Source organism: Pseudonaja textilis, chromosome 10 (genome assembly GCF_049901715.1).
Source record: "Pseudonaja textilis isolate UNSWEBS1 chromosome 10, rPseTex1.2, whole genome shotgun sequence".
Classification (NCBI taxonomy): Eukaryota; Metazoa; Chordata; class Lepidosauria; order Squamata; family Elapidae; genus Pseudonaja; species Pseudonaja textilis.
The window spans coordinates 15,915,498-15,932,658 of NC_141999.1; positions in this window are offsets into that span (position 1 = coordinate 15,915,498).

Consider the following 17,161-nt stretch of genomic DNA (forward strand, 5'->3'; position numbering starts at 1 on the left):
AGATAGTTTTATTTGGCATGCCAAGAGCTGCATACATAACATAAACTGGACCATGCTGAGTGATTCTGTGTTGTATAAATAAAGTGGAGCGTAAATCAATCAATTGTGCTGTGCTGGCAAGGATTAACCAGATATTTTTAATATTCTAGAATGATGTTTTTCAACCTCAGCAATTTTAAGATGTATGGACTTCAACTCCCAGAATCTCCCACCATCAGAAAAGTGGGTGCTGAGATGCGACATTCTGCTAGAAGGCTGTTCTGTCAATCTTGCTTTTTGGTCAGATCACAGTTCCGTTTGTTTTTATTTTTTTGTTTTGTGCACTACCTCAACTTACAAAAGGGGCAATCTTAAGTTGCAACAGTGCAGTGCTGCCTTACCCATGTGGATCAAAGTACTGAATCCTATAACTACCCTAAATTCCTGAAGGAAAGACAGGATGTACAGCTTATAAACAAATACATAAACCTGGTTAAAAGATGTTGATAAGACCCATGGTAAATGCATGCATTATAATTTGAGCAAGAATGTAAAATATTTTTATTTAATATGTTTAACTCTCATTGCTGCTTTTAAAAGTATGTCACCAAGCCTCCTTTTACAATGCAGTCCTTAGCATAGTCTTCATGTTAGGAGACTGACTTTGACCACACCTAAATTATAATCCTGTTTTATGCTAGAGATCAGGCTCATTTAAGATCAGGAAGTGGTTAGCAGGACATTTATTCAACACTTCTCTCTCTATTTACTATATCCCCCATTTCCGATATTAAAACCACTTCCCCTATTTGACAAGATTCCATTTAACCACTTAATTGCCAAAATGAAAGATTTTTTCCCCCTTAATTCTTCCAAAAAGTTAGCCAGAAGTCTCAGAAAAATTAAACTCAAATCATAAACGTTCCTCTGCTTCAAAACTGAGTGGTTGGTCAATTGACTGATTTACACCTCATCTTTCTATTCAATTTGAGTATTTAAAAATTGCAAAATTTAGCAAGGCTTCTGCAATGATGTTTTAAACTGAATCCAAAGACAGGGAATGCTGGTTTATTACACCCATCTGATATGTCCTTGCTAACTCCTTGTAAAGTTGAACCACAATGAACCTTTCTCATGCTTTCCGGTAGAGGAATTTGAAATGTGAATTAAGACTTTGACTTTTTCATTTCGTTCAGTCACCCAGATTTCTGTTCTTTGAATTTGGCTGGTCGTTGGGTCCCTCTGTAGGCAAAGTTGTACTATTACAATAACTCATATTTTTGCTGCGAGGGGGAAAAGCACCCAAGTTTGTTAGATTTGTGTATAGCTGCTCTACTGCACATATGGGGCACAGAGAAAGGCTGAATTCACACAACCATCTTCATTGGGTGTTGAAATGAAGTCATTTCTGGGTTTAACAACAACCTAAACCACAAAAGAATTTTATAAAATCAAAGGAAAGTGTGTATTGGGAATGTAGTATCTTATCTGAATTGACAAGGTTCAGTGTGTTACCAGAATACAGTGAAAAGATGCTCTTCCCCTTTCATAAAATGTTACTGGAATAGGTAGGTGACTTTGACTTAACTTCTATTCCTCCCAGGTTCCTATCTTCCCACTCTTATTCTTAAGGAAAAAAATATAAACATAGAGTTAGCTATTATGAGTAGGAGATCTCCACCAGGAAGCAACTAAAGCAGTGGTGACATGCTACCGGTTTGGCACGGTTTGACTGAACTGGTAGCAAAAATTGCTACCAATTGGGCCGAACTGGTAGTAAAAAAGCTCCAACGATCAGCTGAGAGGAGAAAGAAGAGAAAGCATTGGATTGGCTCTTCCAACTGCCCCTGCAATTTTCTGTACTTTATCCTCTCCGCTGATTGACGCAGCAGTGCCTCAACTGGTATTTGGAAAGCTGCATGCGCACAAAGTGCGCGATCACCAAACCAGTAGGGAAACTGGTAGAATCCCACCACTGAACCAAAGGGAATGTGTCCATGTATATTAGAACAACCTCCAAACAGTGTGAATCTAAGTGCAACATGGCCAGAGCAGATATTTAATGATAAAGTTTACCTTTTGCATGAAGTTCCTATATCTCAAAGTTCTTGGCATTTTCACAGAAATCTGGGAAGCCTTCCCTGCATGAAATCTGGGAAAGTCAATCTAAGTAGAGGCTGGTTCACACTTCACACCAAGTCGTGGTTTGTTGACTAAAGCACAATGGTTGTATTCCCCCAATAGCCATAATCAAGCAAATGTTATTATGACTTTGCCAGAGGGAGAATGTTGGACTCCTGCCTGGAATCCTCTGATTTATTCATTGGGTTTGCATCGAACAGAGCAAATCCATCCGAGTTGAACCCAGCTCCTTAAGACAAACACTTGAACTCCAAAAGATCGAGTCAACTTTATTTCACAGAAAGCTGAAATCTCTGACTTTTCTATCCTAGTCCTATGGGAGCAGAGCAGAGGTGGTATTCAGCAGGTTCTGACCAGTTCTGGAGAGCCAATAGTGGTAATTTTGAGTAATTCAGAGAACCAGCAAATACGACTTCTGACTGGCACTAACCCCCATCTATTCTCTGCCTCCCAAATTCCAGCTGATCGGCTGGGTCTTCTTTGGTTGCCCTGTACAGGAGAACAGAGCTGGAAAGCAGGTTAGTGAGGTGGGGAGGGAATGGGGGTTTTATAGTAACTTTCCGCTGCCACGCCCACCAAGCAACACCCACAGAACCGGTAGAAAAAAAAATTAATCCCCCCACTGGAGCAGATAAGACAGAACTATTCTATCGGAAACAAACTAAAGAAGAGAGCCTTGAAAAGGGCATAGATGTGCTATGGAGCAGCGTGAAAAACCTTAAATCTCCTTCCATCTACAGGTGGCTCAGTTTTGAAGCCATCCTGCTTCATACTGTACCTTTCAAAAGCTGCCTTAAAACATTCTCAAGCAGTGCAGGCCATCGGAAGAAAACCTCAGTAGGATCCTCAGAGACATTTGCTGCCTTGTCACTTTTTCTGCTGAGGTGGCAGAATGTCCCGCTGATAAGTGAACCAGAGTTCAATCTTAATGGTATAAAGTGGAAGATCCATAAAATGGAAGGCTTCTCCAAACAATGTTAGCACTGGCTTTGAAAGGAGCAAAGGACCCCTGAAATGCTGAGATGGGACATTTGTAATATATGCTGCATTTAAAAAAAAATAGTGCAACTTCTCCTCAATAGGAGGCTCGCTCTGTCATGATCAGAGAGAGTTTGAATTCATGAGTGAGAACAGAACCAGACTGACACGTCAAAGTATTTTTTTTTTCCCTTGGGAAGAAGTCTCTGTTTTGCTATCGGTGAGACCCTGCAAAGAAAATGGTCCCAGCATTATCAAAATAGCCCATTCCATTTCTTGATCCTCCGGTTTATCCAGTTAAAGCAACATGCCAGGTGCTTCAGATTTTTTTTTTCCATATTCTTACTCTTGTGCAAATATTCTGCAAATACAACTGCTAGTTCAGCTAAAATACATAGGAATAAGTTGTAAGAATCAACAGCAGTCAGTCAACATATGCATGGATCCTGCATTGCCTTTGAAAAGAAAAGTAAACCCACTGAAAAGTTTGGGCACTTCTTGGGGAACTGGGTTTTTTAAACCCCCTTGAATACCATAGAAAGTGATCCAATGATGCTATAATATCACAAAAGAAAACAGGTTACCTACTGCTAAATGCATCTTATTTAGGTCTGCGGTGGGAGTCAGAAAAATTTACTACCATTCTGTGGGCATGGCTTAGTGGACATTGCATGGCTTGGTTGGCATGGCAGAGAAAGGATACTACAAAATCCCCATTCCCTCCTCACCCCACTAACCTGCTTTCCAGCTCCGTTCTCCTGTGCAGGGCAACCAAAGAAGACCCAACCAATCAGCTGGGACTCAGGAGGAGGAGAATAGATGGGGCAGAGCCAGTCAGGGGTGGCATTTGCCGGTTCTCCAAACTACTCAAAATTTCCGCTACCAGTTCTCCAGAACTGGTCAGAACCTGCTGAATACTACCTCTGGTTTAGGTTTATGCTTGTTTGAGTTAGATTAGGCTCCATCATCCTTCCAGCTCCCGCAAAAGATATGAAAATGTGCCACTAAAATTCCGCTATTTTGATGCCAAATTTAAGCCCATGAACAGGGGGTGTTGAGAGACAGAAACTAGATTCTAGGGGTGAGCTATGACTCAGAGGCCTCGAAAGCCACCCACAGTTCTTCATAGGATGCAAAAAATATTTAGACAGCCGCCAGGTTTCAGAGGCCAGGTTCTCAAAAAAGATTTTATTGCATCTGAGCACAGGATTCCAACTACAAAATGCAGTTATAATCGGATCAGGTTAGTGGCATACATTTGCTATTCAACATGTGGGATTTGGGGTTTTGCGTGTTTTAGGAACTTAGCCATTATGATTGGAAAACTGTAGTTTATCTTGGCGTGTTGTAGAAACCCAGCTGACCGTAATGAATTTGCTACTGAAGTCATGGACTATTACAGTGAAGGAATTCAGTGTGTCTATGCTGATTGGCAAATGATAGAACTTCATTTCTTTGTATGGGAAATTGATTGGAGGAGACTGATATAGATGAGATGACAGACTTAATAGAAGTGTAATTTTAATCTCTCCTTTTTTAAAAAGATATTTAAAGCAATACGTTTTAATGCCAATGTTTGTTTTCTTCTTTATATATGCTATCCCAGCTACCAATTGAAAGGAAGCACAATAGAAATAAACACATAGGATTGAATTTGTTTAAGTAATCACCAAGCCTAGGATTAATTGGTTCACGCCAGATTAGCTAACAGCAATTATTTGCAGGTTTCATCCACTCTACAGACCTGCAGCAAGTTAAGACTCAATCCTGCAAGCCAGTTTGAATAGCTGCACCTGGTAGACATTTCTTTTTGCAATAACTGGACGTGCTTCCAGATTTTATAGGAGAGGATCAGGAAGCTCCTACTATCAAGTAAACATCTAGCACCCTCCACTGGAGAAAAAATATATACATCTTACTCTTGGAAGCACCAAAGTGCTCAAATTACCTGAAAGATTCAGTTGCCAAGGAAACCGTGCGCTCTGCTCTTTATCGTGTTATGCACATTTACTTTGGCAGTGTTACCCCTCTGCGTATCAGGCTCTGGAGCAGGACTGAAGCATGTACTGGGGGAAAAATGGTAACTGACTTGATCTATGATTCAGAAGCTCCAAAAAGCCATTCGCAGCTGCTCATAAAATGCAAACAGATCCTTTAGACCACGTTGGGTCCTCAAAAAAAGATTTTATTACATTTGAACACAGAATTTCAACTACAAAATACATGGGTACCATATCAGGCTAATGGCACATATGTGCTATTCATTAGACATGCAGCAAAGACATATTTGCGAGCAGTTCTGTAGGCTGAAGCCAAGTTCTCAAGTTCATTTCAAACATAACTTCAACACTGATAAAAGGGGGGAACTACCAGACTAGGTTCAGGCATCATAAAAAGACATAGGCTTTGCTTTGAGTTTGTATGTTTTAAGAATCCAACCACTGTGACTTGCCAACCATGATTTATGATGTTGTCTAATAAGATCTGAAGCCAATCACGACTTAATAAATAAGCCATTCTTAAAGAAACTGTGGTTTAACGTAGAGAATAAGGGGGATGATCTTGAGAAAAGTATGCAGAAATTATTACTTAGGCAAAGGGGGCTTTCCTTTCTTTCTTTTAAATCCAGAGCAAAGAGATAACATTCAGAAACAGTTCAAGAAGACATCTCCCTAAATCACTGAGCTATAAGGAGACTTGCAAGATTCTGCTATTGTAACATTTCTCAATAAAGTATATTCTAATTTTATTTTATTTTTTTCTGTGGAGTTGATTTTTGGTCTGGTCTACCTAATGGGGCTTCCATTTATTTGACATGCAGACTAGGCCATGGATTGAAGACTGGGAATCTGTGTTAAATCCTGATTTCTAGAAATCATTAATAAGACCAACTAACATTAGTCTAAAAGGAACTGCTGCCTCATTGAGCTAGTTTGGAAACAGTTCTCATTATACTTCTAGAGTATCAAAGATACTCATGTATTCTATCTCATGTACAAGTAATAATATAGTAAATAAAGTAAATATAGATATAGTAAAATAAGGGGGACGAGCGGTCTGCCACCTCCAAGTGGTGTCCCCTGGATGCGCGAAGCCGTCAAACGCTAACCGTAACTGAGAGCAGACCCTCCGACGACAGGCCCACGCGACAGGCCGGCTGGAGTACTCAAATGCCGCATCAACATGGTGGAAACGTCCACTACAAAACACACGTCCAATGCTACCGCGTTGGGCGCGACTGCATCCGGTCCGATGCGCACGGAGACTACCCGATCCGTGTGAAAAACGCAAGCGGGAACAGAGGACTGCCAGATGCTCAAGGTGGCCACCTGGAACGTGGATTCGCTGACTGGACGCCGACCGAGATCGCCAGGGCCATGCGGGACAGGAAGCTGGACATCTGCTGCCTCCAGGAAACTCGCTGGAAGGGCAACAAGGCTACGACTATAGACGGCTACAAGATCATATACACCAGCTGTAAGGAAAACCGGCGGTGTAGCTGTGGTTGTCAGTCCAAGCTGGCAAAGTTCCGTCGCAGAAGTTAAGCGCCTCACAGAACGACTGATGATAATCGTCAGAGCGACCGAGAGGCAGCGCCTACACATCTTGTCCGCCTACGCCTCAGACCGGATGTCATGAGGAGGAGAAGGATACCTTCTGGGAACTGCTCGACAGCCAACTCAGGCAGATCCCACACGAAGACGACATCATCATCTCGGCGACCTGAATGGTCATGTAGGGCGGGACAAAAACGGACACCAGTGCCACGGTGGGCACGGCACAGGCGATACGAATGAGAATGGCCAGAGGATCCTGGACTTTGCCGACTCCCATGATATGACCATCACGAATACCTGCTTCATTAGGCGAGAATCTCAACTCCTCACCTACCATAGCAGAAACGGAGCCACCACACACAGATCGACTACATCATCGTACGACGAAGAGCCGCTAAAAACGTGCTCAACGCCAAGGTGTACCCGCATTAATCGAGCAGTCAGCACAGGCCGCTGATGGCGAAGATCAGGATCAGCAAGCCCAAGACCAGGATTGACAAAAGGAATGCAGACCAGCCACGAATCAAGTGGTGGAACCAGAAGAAGATGGCGGGACCCTCATCAAACCGGAGCAGTTCCTGCAGATGGTCGACGGGCCACAGGAAGCGTGGTCCATGCTGAAGAGCACTGTTCACACTGTCAAGCTGCCAACAGCTTGGTTGCACCAAGCCAGGACGGAGACGATCGAACGAGATACATGGCTCTGGACACCGGAAGTACAAGATGCCGTACACCTGAAGAAACGGCTCTACAAGGCCTTTCTTCAGGACAAGACCAGCGAGAAGCTCTCATAATACAAAGGCGGCCAAAAGGCAGCCAAGAAAGCAGTAGCGACAGCCAGAAGCTCCCACTACGATGACATCTACGAGAAGCTGAACACACGAGAAGGCGAGAACGAGATCTACCGCCTAGCCAAAAGCAGACACAGAAAGACCCTGGACATTGACCAGTTTCATGGGATCAACGACGAAAGGGGAAATTTGATCGTCAACCCCAGAGACGCTGCGGAGAGGTGGCGGCAATACTTCGAGAAGATCTCCACCGAGGAGTTCCCACACCCACGAACCCCGCGAGGTGACCCAGTTGAAGGCCCAGTCTCAGGCATTTATGCCAGCGAGGTCGCCGACGCCATCAAGGCCATGAAAACGGTAAGGCAACAGGACCAGACGACATCCCTGCCGACTTCTGGAAAAAGGCACTACCGGGCTCGCATTGTGGCTGTGCGAGCTGTTCAACAACATCGCCTCCACGGGAAAAGTGCCACACGACTGGTACCGCAGCACCACTGTTCCGATCTGAAGGGAAAGGGCAGCCCAGCGGACTGCTCCAACTACAGACCGGTCAGGTTACTGTCACACACTATGAAGATCTTTGAACGCCGCCCTGATAAGCGCATTCGGGACATCGTCGACATCAGCATCAACCAGGCTGGATTCATCAAGAACTGCGGCACCACCGACGCCATCTTCGGTGTGCGGATGCTGATGGAGGCTCACAGAGAGAAGAAAATCCCGCCCACACCGCCTTCCTAGACTTGGAAAAGGCCTTCGACCGAGTCCCGCACGATCTCATCTGGTACGCACTGCAGATCACGGCGTGCCTGAGCTGCTCGACAATGGGTCCAACTCCTATACAGATGTCACAAAAGCCGTGTAAAAGCGGCAGCTGGGATATCAGAGGAGTTTAATATTACCGTCGGCGTACACCAGGGCTCTGCTCTCTCACCACTGCTGTTCATTCTGGTGATGGACACAATTACACACGACCTGTACACGCCCGCCCCATGGACGCTGCTCTACGCCGATGATGTGTTCCTGGCCAACCTGTGCAAGGCTGAACTCGAGCACCGAGTCCAACAGTGGCACGACCGCCTCGAGCAGTTCGGGCTCCGGCTGAACCTAAAGAAGTCCGAATACCTGACCACTGACAATGAAATGACAGGCTCCATCCACGTGAACGGGCAGGAGCTACCGCGCGCCTCCACCTTCAAGTACCTGGGAACTACTCTTGGGAAGAAGGCCTACTACAAACTGAGGTGGCAGCCAGGATCAATGCAGCGTGGGGCAAATGGAAGTCCGTCACGGGCGTCCTCTGTGACAAGAAGATGCCGGCGCCTGAAGGCGAAAATCTATAACTCTGTGGTGCGCCCGTGGCCATATACGGCGCAGAGTGCTGGCCGACGACCAAAGAAGTCAAAAGCAGACTCCAGATAATGGAGATGCGAATGCTCCGATGGTCGGTAGGCCTCACCCTACTCGATCGCGTCAGGAACGAAGAAGTGCGTAGACGGTTCAACGTCGTGCCCATCCCCACGGTCATGAGGCAGTCCCGGCTACGATGGTTCGGCCACGTGAGCCGCGCCAAGGAAGAATCCATCATCAAATCTGTAATGAAGGTGACTGTCGGAGGAGCGAGACCGCGTGGTAGACCTAAACAACGCTGGATGGACACGATCAAGGCCGATCTAGAGATCGCGAAGGCAGACCCGACACACGTGGCAGACAGAGAGGCGTGGAAGCAGTACTCAAGGACATTAGCGGACCTCGCCCGAGCGCGAGACAAACGCTGAAGAAAAAGAAGAAGAAGAAGAAGATAGATATAGTAAAATAAAGTAAAATACAAAATACAACAACTCAAAACTGATAGTGATGGTGATGAAGAATATGTCACATCTAGCACTACAGTTCAGTCACGTAGATCTGTTCTCCAAATCAAAATAACTCTCTAAATCAAACAGATGAAAAAAATAACCAAATTAATCATCATTAATTCAGTTCAGCTTTCTAAATCAAAACAGATTGATGAATCAGTTTAATAAATTGCATCAGACCAATTTGTATATTTGTTTGATAATTTTAAAATAGATTAATAAAGTATTTGGTAAAATATATTATTTTTGGTGCTAGAAAAATTACAATACTGGTAATAGGCATGTAACTCTGGGCGAGGGGTATTCTTGATTAATAGATTTCATTGACTGGTTGGTTGTATTTCTGCTTACTCGTTGAGAAACCTGTGGGCTAGTAAGCAGGAATAATTGTCATAGCCAACTCATGTCATTTTCCTGCCTGGAAAAAAGAGCTAAGATGTCTCTTTTGTTCTACATACCTATGAAAGACAACCAGAGTATCAGATGAATCTCATTTCAGCACCAGGAAATGGACAGCGACAGCACATGAAACTGCTATGCAACTGGCAATCTAGCCTAAATTTAGGCAGCAAGACATCTCATAGAATAATCATGTAATGGTAGAATTCAAAGAGACCCAAGTATCATCTAGTCCAAATGTTTGCAATGCATAAGAAAATCAATTATTAAGCCACCTTGGAGAGTGGCTGTCCAGTCTTTTCTTAAAAATGCCCAGAGATGAGAAACCTACAGCTTCCACAAGTAAACTGTTTCATTCTTGTACACATCTCAATATCAAGTGGTTTTCATTTATACACTATTTAAGCAAAATCTTGGCAGCTGCAATTTATATTCATTATTTCTGGTCCTAGCTTCTGTAGCTGTAGAAAATTTCCTTGGAGTTTGCTTTGTGTACTTGAACACAGCTCTTGGGTTTCCACCAAGTCTTCTTTTCTTCATGTTCTTCCTGTGTTCTTTCAGTTTATCTTCATGTGGGAATGGATTCAGGTCCTTCTTCTAATTTTGTTGCTCTCCTCTTAACTCTATTAAATATCCTTCTTGAAATGTCTTGGTCAGAACCAGACCAAGTACTCAGGGTATGGTCTCACCAGCCATACCAGCCTGTTGTTTGTGATAAAAAACGGACAAATATACATTTCCTAATGCCCATATGGCAAATGCAAGATCTGACACCACAGAAGAATTAATTCCTAAAAATTCCATTGGAGTCATGTTGCTCCAGATTTGTCATAAATGACCCAAAGCCTTGACTAATATACTACAACATAGTCATTCTTTGGGATAGCACTAGCTTCGAGTATTTGCTTTCCTCGCCTGCATTAATGTTGTGTGCACACATCACACACAACAGATCATTGTCACCCACTGTTCCTCTCTATTCTACATTAAGCAGATGCATCTAGTATATTGTGTCCTCTTCAGAGCTATGCATTTTAGGAAGGACACCGACAAATTGTAGTACATCCAAAAGTATCTGTGGTGAATGGTTGAAGATGCTGGATACCTTTAATTTGGAGACCTGGCAACTGTCTTCCTATAGAACACAGAGCAGTGTTTGTTATTCCTGAAGACAGAACAAAAAATGGATTTAGAAGGAAAAAGCATGCCTAATAGTATGAGCAGTGAAAAAGATTGACTTGATAGGTGGTAGATTCTCTTCACGGAAGGGGATAACTCACCATGGCCAATTTAAATAAAAGCCAAAGAGCCAGCTGCAAATGAGACAGCAGAGGTGGATTCCAGCATGTCCAAGGGTTGAAACAGATGGTCTCCAAACTCCCTTCCAATTCTTACGTTCCACATTCCTCTTTTCTTCTTCTCTGAGACGAAGAAAATCTTAAGGAGGTTTTGTTTTGTTTTGCTTTGTTTTACTACTGAACTGGAAGGTTGGGGGGGGGGGAAATGCAACAATTTATAAGAATGCATGAATTTTCAACACAGCTCTACTGTAAAGACGACTGATATCTCTACTGTTTAATATTGCTAATATTGTATTTTTTTTAAAAAAAAACCTCCCTTCCTCTTTTCAATACACTGTGGCTTACACTGATTTTAATTTCTGTGGTTTGGTTTGTTTTTGGTTAGAATGACAGGAGCAAATGGCCAACAGCAGGACAGAGCACATGGCATGATGTTCACAAGTAGCATTTCTCTTGAGGTGGGAAAAGACAAGTCCTAGGATTAGTGAAACAGTCTATTGGAACAAACTGCCTTATATCTACTTTTCCATGTAGGAAACTCCTTGAGTCACTGAAAATTTTCTTATTGCTTGAGAAGGAAGATTGGGGAACTGAGACATGAAACATGCTAATAAACTCAGGCAGTGAAAGGTTTGTTCCACCCTTCCCATGCTGCACAAATTCATTTAGTCAGCTGTCACACTCACCTTCATTCTACAGCAGGACTGGGCTGTGAACTAATATTAAATTAAACTGCAGGCTGACGTTTGGCAGCAAACACAAACTCTGCAGGAGAAAATGGGGTTGTCCAGAGAAGAGCTGTTGCTCCTTTGAAAAAATGCTTCATCAAATATCTAATTGCAATTTCCGCAGGAAGCAAGAACCATCTTTATAAGGACAGAAGCATATTTGTTGCCTTCATTAAAGGCAGACCAGTAGTGGAACATTTGCAATCCTTCAGATATTACGAATATTTTTCATTCATTGATTGATTAAATTTATATGCCACTCAATTCACTATCCAAGTGACTCTGGGTAGCTTAATTTATTATCCCACACTATTGGCCATTTTGGTTAGAGGTTATGGGAATTAGCATTCAGCCAAAACTGGAATGTCACTGATTGCCGATTTTTGTTTTGGAATTTGCATCCTTGCATTCCACAAGGTATGAACTAATTCTCCCATGACAAATTCATCTAGAACAGGTGAATTAACAAATACACTATATGGTGGAGAAATGTGTATTTTTAAGAGTTTGTAGATTCTCAGTTATCCAGGTCAACTATGACCTGGATGACTGAGAATCTCTACAGATGTAGCTATACAATTTGGGATGAATACCCTTTGAACAGAGTGGGGGTAGAAATGGATTTCCAGAAAGAAAAACAGGAAAAAAATTGCAGACTACAGAAACCATTAGCACTACTCAGATGACCCTGAGGACATATACACTTCTCAAAAAAAATAATAAAGGGAACACTTAAACAACACAATCTAACTCCAAGTCAATCACACTTCTGTGAAATCAAACTGTCCACTTAGGTAGCAACACTGATTGACAATCAATTTCACATACTGTTGTGCAAATGGAATAGACAACAGGTAGAAAGCATAGGCAGTTAGCAAGACATCCCCAATAAAGGAGTGGTTCTGCAGGTGGTGACCACAGACCACTTCTCAGTTCCTATGCTTTTTGGCTGATGGTTTGGTCACTTTTGAATGCTGGCAGAGCTTTCACTCTAGTGGTAGCATGAGACGGAGTCTACAACCCACACAAGTGGCTCAGGTAGTGCAGCTCATCCAGGATGGCACATCAATGCGAGCTGTAGCAAGGTTTGCTGTGTCTGTCAGCGTAGTGTCCAGAGCATGGAGGCGCTACCAGGAGACAGCCAGTACATCAGGAGACATGGAGGAGGCCGTAGAAGAGCAACAACCCAGCATCAGGACCGCTACCTCCACCTTTGTGCAAGGAGGGACAGGAGGAGCACTGCCAGAGCCCTGCAAAATGACCTCCAGTGGGCCACAAGTGTGCATGTGGCTGCTCAAACGGTCAGAAACAGACTCCATGAGGGTGGTATGAGGGCCCAATGTCCACAGATGGGGATTGTGCTTACAGCCCAACACCGTGCAGGACATTTGGCATTTGCCAGAGAACACCAAGATTGGCAAATTCACCACTGCCGCCCTGTGCTCTTCACAGATGAAAGCAAGTTCACACTGAGCACATGTGACAGACATGACAAGGTCTGGAGATGCCGTGGAGAACCTTCTACTGCCTACAACATCCTCCAGCATGACCATTTTGGCAGTGGGTCAGTAATAGTGTGGGGTGGCATTTCTTTATGGGGCCACACAGCCCTCCATGTGCTCGCCAGAGGTAGCCTGACTGCCATTAGGTACCAAGATGAGATCCTCAGACCCCTTATGAGACCATATGCTGGTGCGGTTGGCCCTGGGTTCCTCCTAATGCAAGACAATGCTAGACCTCATGTGGCTGGAGTATGTCAGCAGTTCCTTCAAGATGAAGGCATTTATGCTATGGACTGGCCTGCCCGTTCCCCAGACCTGAATCCAATTGAGCACATCTGGGACATCATGTCTCGCTCCATCCACCAACACCACGTTGCACCACAGACTGTCCAGGAGTTGGGGGGTGCTTTAGTCCAGGTGTGGGAGGAGATCCCTCAGGAGACCATCTGCCACCTCATCAGGAGCATGCCCAGGCATTGTAGGGAGGTCATACAGGCACGTGGAGGCCACACACACTACTGAGCCTCATTTTGACTTGTTTTAAGGACATTACATCAAAGTTGGATCAGCCTGTAGTGTTTTTTTCCACTTTAATTTTGAGTGTAACTCCAAATCCAGACCTCCATGGGTTGCTAAATTTGATTTCCATTGATAATTTTTGTGTGATTTTGTTGTCAGCACATTCAAGTATGTAATGAACCAAGTATTTAATAAGAATATTTCATTCATTCAGATCTAGGATGTCTTATTTTTGTGTTCCCTTTATTTTTTTGAGCAGTATATAAACCTCCAAGTGCTTCAACCACCCTCTAAAAGGATGCAAATGACCAGCTGTCTGCAAGGAATATAAATCCTTCCATTCCCCACTATCCTGTTAAGAGCTGAAGAAGCTTCTTGGATGAGAAGTGAAACGTCTTCAAAAGAAAAATAAGAAAGTCCAGTTGCATCCTTGAGAGAGCTGTGACCTTATTTCAGAGTCATCCATAACTTCTAATATGGTGAGCCTTGTCCGGGTGGCAAACTCAGCTTGCACACTAATTCATTAAAGCCAAAGAATGGTTTTGATTAAAACAGGCATCGCATTCCACCCAAGGGGTTTTGCAGGGTGCCATTAACTGTATAAAAGCATTTGAAGGAAATTTCACTGGGACATGAATTATTACTGCCCCATCTCAGAGGAAATGATGGTTACTTTTAATTAACAAGGACATCTTCAAAACATAACCCACAGCAGTAGAAAACTGAAACTCACCTTCTGGTCCTGATTAAGTTCATCAGGAGCCTACTACAAAGACCAAAAAGCAGAAACAGAGTAGTCAGTGATAGAGTTCTACTGTTTCTATCAGTTTCTGGTACTAATGATCAAGGTCTATATTTGTCGTCCACGTTTCAGCCAATTAAGAAACCAAACAAACATGATATTCAGATGTAATGGAAAGACCGTCTTACAAGGAGTACATCCATTGTAACTGCAGCTCATTTTATTTAACAATGATAATTTTAATCCATTCTTCCCTTTCTGATGGCACGATAGCACAGAATTACCTTTCCATAGATCTATTTCCAGATGCATAAAAGTGAAATTCCCAGAATTTGGGGATGTGCCTGACCTTTAAATTCCCTATCTTAATTCTTGTTTTGTAAGATGTGAAAGATTTCTAACATAATTAACATTCCCAATAGGGTTGCATAATGATTTCAGGACGGTTTTGTAGAAAATAGTCTCTTCTGATGTTTGAGTGGATCTTGCAATGAACAATCAATGCATTTCTAAGGTGCCTAAAGATCAATTTGTTGGCTTCTTCTGATGAAACTTCAATGAAATCCTATGCATGTTTTCCTCTGTTACTTTCCAAGATCACCTGTAGTTACAACAAATTGGGGTTGAAATTCAATGCCTTGCACAGAAGGAAAAAAGAAATACAAATGCAACTACAAATAGTTGCATTTGTGGCAGTCTCTCAAAAGAGGAGAGGGTCAACTTATTTTCCAAAGCACCAGAGGGCAGAAGAAACAATGGAGAGAAACTAATCAAGGAGAGAAACAACCTGGAATGAAGGAGAAAATTACTAACAGTGAGAACAATTAAGCAGTGGATCCGCTTGCCATTAGAAGCTGTGTGTGCTTCACTGCTGAATGTTTTTAAGAGATTGGACAGTCACTTGTCTGAAATAGCAATAGCACTTTGACTTATATACCACTTTATAGTGCTTTACAGACCTACAGAGGTCAGCCTATTGCCCCCAACAATTTGGGTCCTCATTTTACCCACCTCGGAAGGATGGAAGGCTGAGTCAACCTTGAGCCTGGTGGGATTCGATCTGCCAGTTTGCAGTGGGAGTAGCTTGCAGTACTGCACTCTAACCACTGCACCACCAAGACTCTCTGAAATGGTATAATAGGGTCTCTCCTGCTTGAGCAGGGGGTTGGATTAGAAGATCTCCATGGAGGTCCCTTCCAGCTTTGATTGAAAAACTAGGGGCAAAGGAGAGAGGAGAACCAACCATAGAATTTTTTTATAGATGATAGATAGATAGATAGATAGATAGATAGATAGATAGATAGATAGATAGATAGATAGATAGATAGATAGATAGATAGACAGACAGACAGACAGACAGACAGACAGACAGATGATATAATTCTTTATTGGACAAGTGTGATTGGACACACAAGGAATTTGTCTTTAGTGGATATGCTCTCAGTGTACGTAAAAGAAAAGATACATTCATCAAGAGTCAAAAGGTACAACACTTAATAATAGTCATAGGGTAAAATAAGCAATCAAATCATACTAGGAAACAGTCAATATAAATCGTAAGGATACAAGCAACAAGGTTACAGTCATACAGACACAAGTGGGAGGGGGTGGGTGATAAGGAGTGATGAGAAGATTAATAATAATAGTAGTGCAGACTTTGTAAATAGTGTTGAGGAATTATTTGTTTAAGCAGAGGGATGGCGTTCGGGGAAAAAACTGTCCTCGTGTCTAGTTGTTCTGGTGTGCAGTGCTCTATAGCGTCATTTTGAGGGAAGGAGTTGAAATAGTTTATGTCCAGGATGTGAGGGGTCTGTAAATGTTTTCACAGCCCTCTTTTGGACTCGTGCAGTATACAGGTCCTCAATGGAAGGCAGGTTGGTAGTAATTGTTTTTTCTGCAGTCCTAATTTTCTTTGAAGTCTGCGTCTGTCTTGTTGGGCTGCAGAGCCAAACCAGGCAGTTATAGAGGTGCAGATGACAGACTCAATAATTCCTCTGTAGAAATGGATCAGCAGCTCCTTGGGCAGTTTGAGCTTTCTGAGTTGGCGCATATCAGTTTTCCTTTTGGTGCTCGTGTCAGATTGTACCCAACATTCTGGGAATAAGTAAGATTTATCTGTGGAAGCCATTTTGGAAATCAGTGACATAATCTAGAAAATCCAAACGGGGCCCACTGTCTCTCAATGTTTGCTTGCTTCTGGTTCATGAATCCTAGCTAATATTTCAGTCCAGGGTGAAGAAGTAGGATAGAGGTTTGCATCAGGGATGGGATTCTACCAGTTCACACCTATTCGCTAGAACCAATTGTTAACATTCTAAGCAGTTCAGAGAACCAGTTGCTAGAAGAAATTACTGGCCTAATCCTGTAAGGAAGGCAGGAAGGAAACATTCTGGTGTTGCTTACAGAAACTGCCTCTCCATTGACCCTTATTACCTTCTTGGCAGGACTAGACTTCCTATCTCAGGAACGTCTCTGGAGTTTTTTTCCCTCCTTTGCTGGTACTTTGCTTGTGTGGAGTGACCATTCAAAGTTACAGTGGCACTGAAAAAAGTGACTTATGACATTTACAACTGTTGCAGCATTCCCACAGTCATGAGAGGCCAGGTGAAGAGATGCGTGGCTCGATGTGAGTGATGTTGAGTTGGCCACACCCAGCCAGTCACA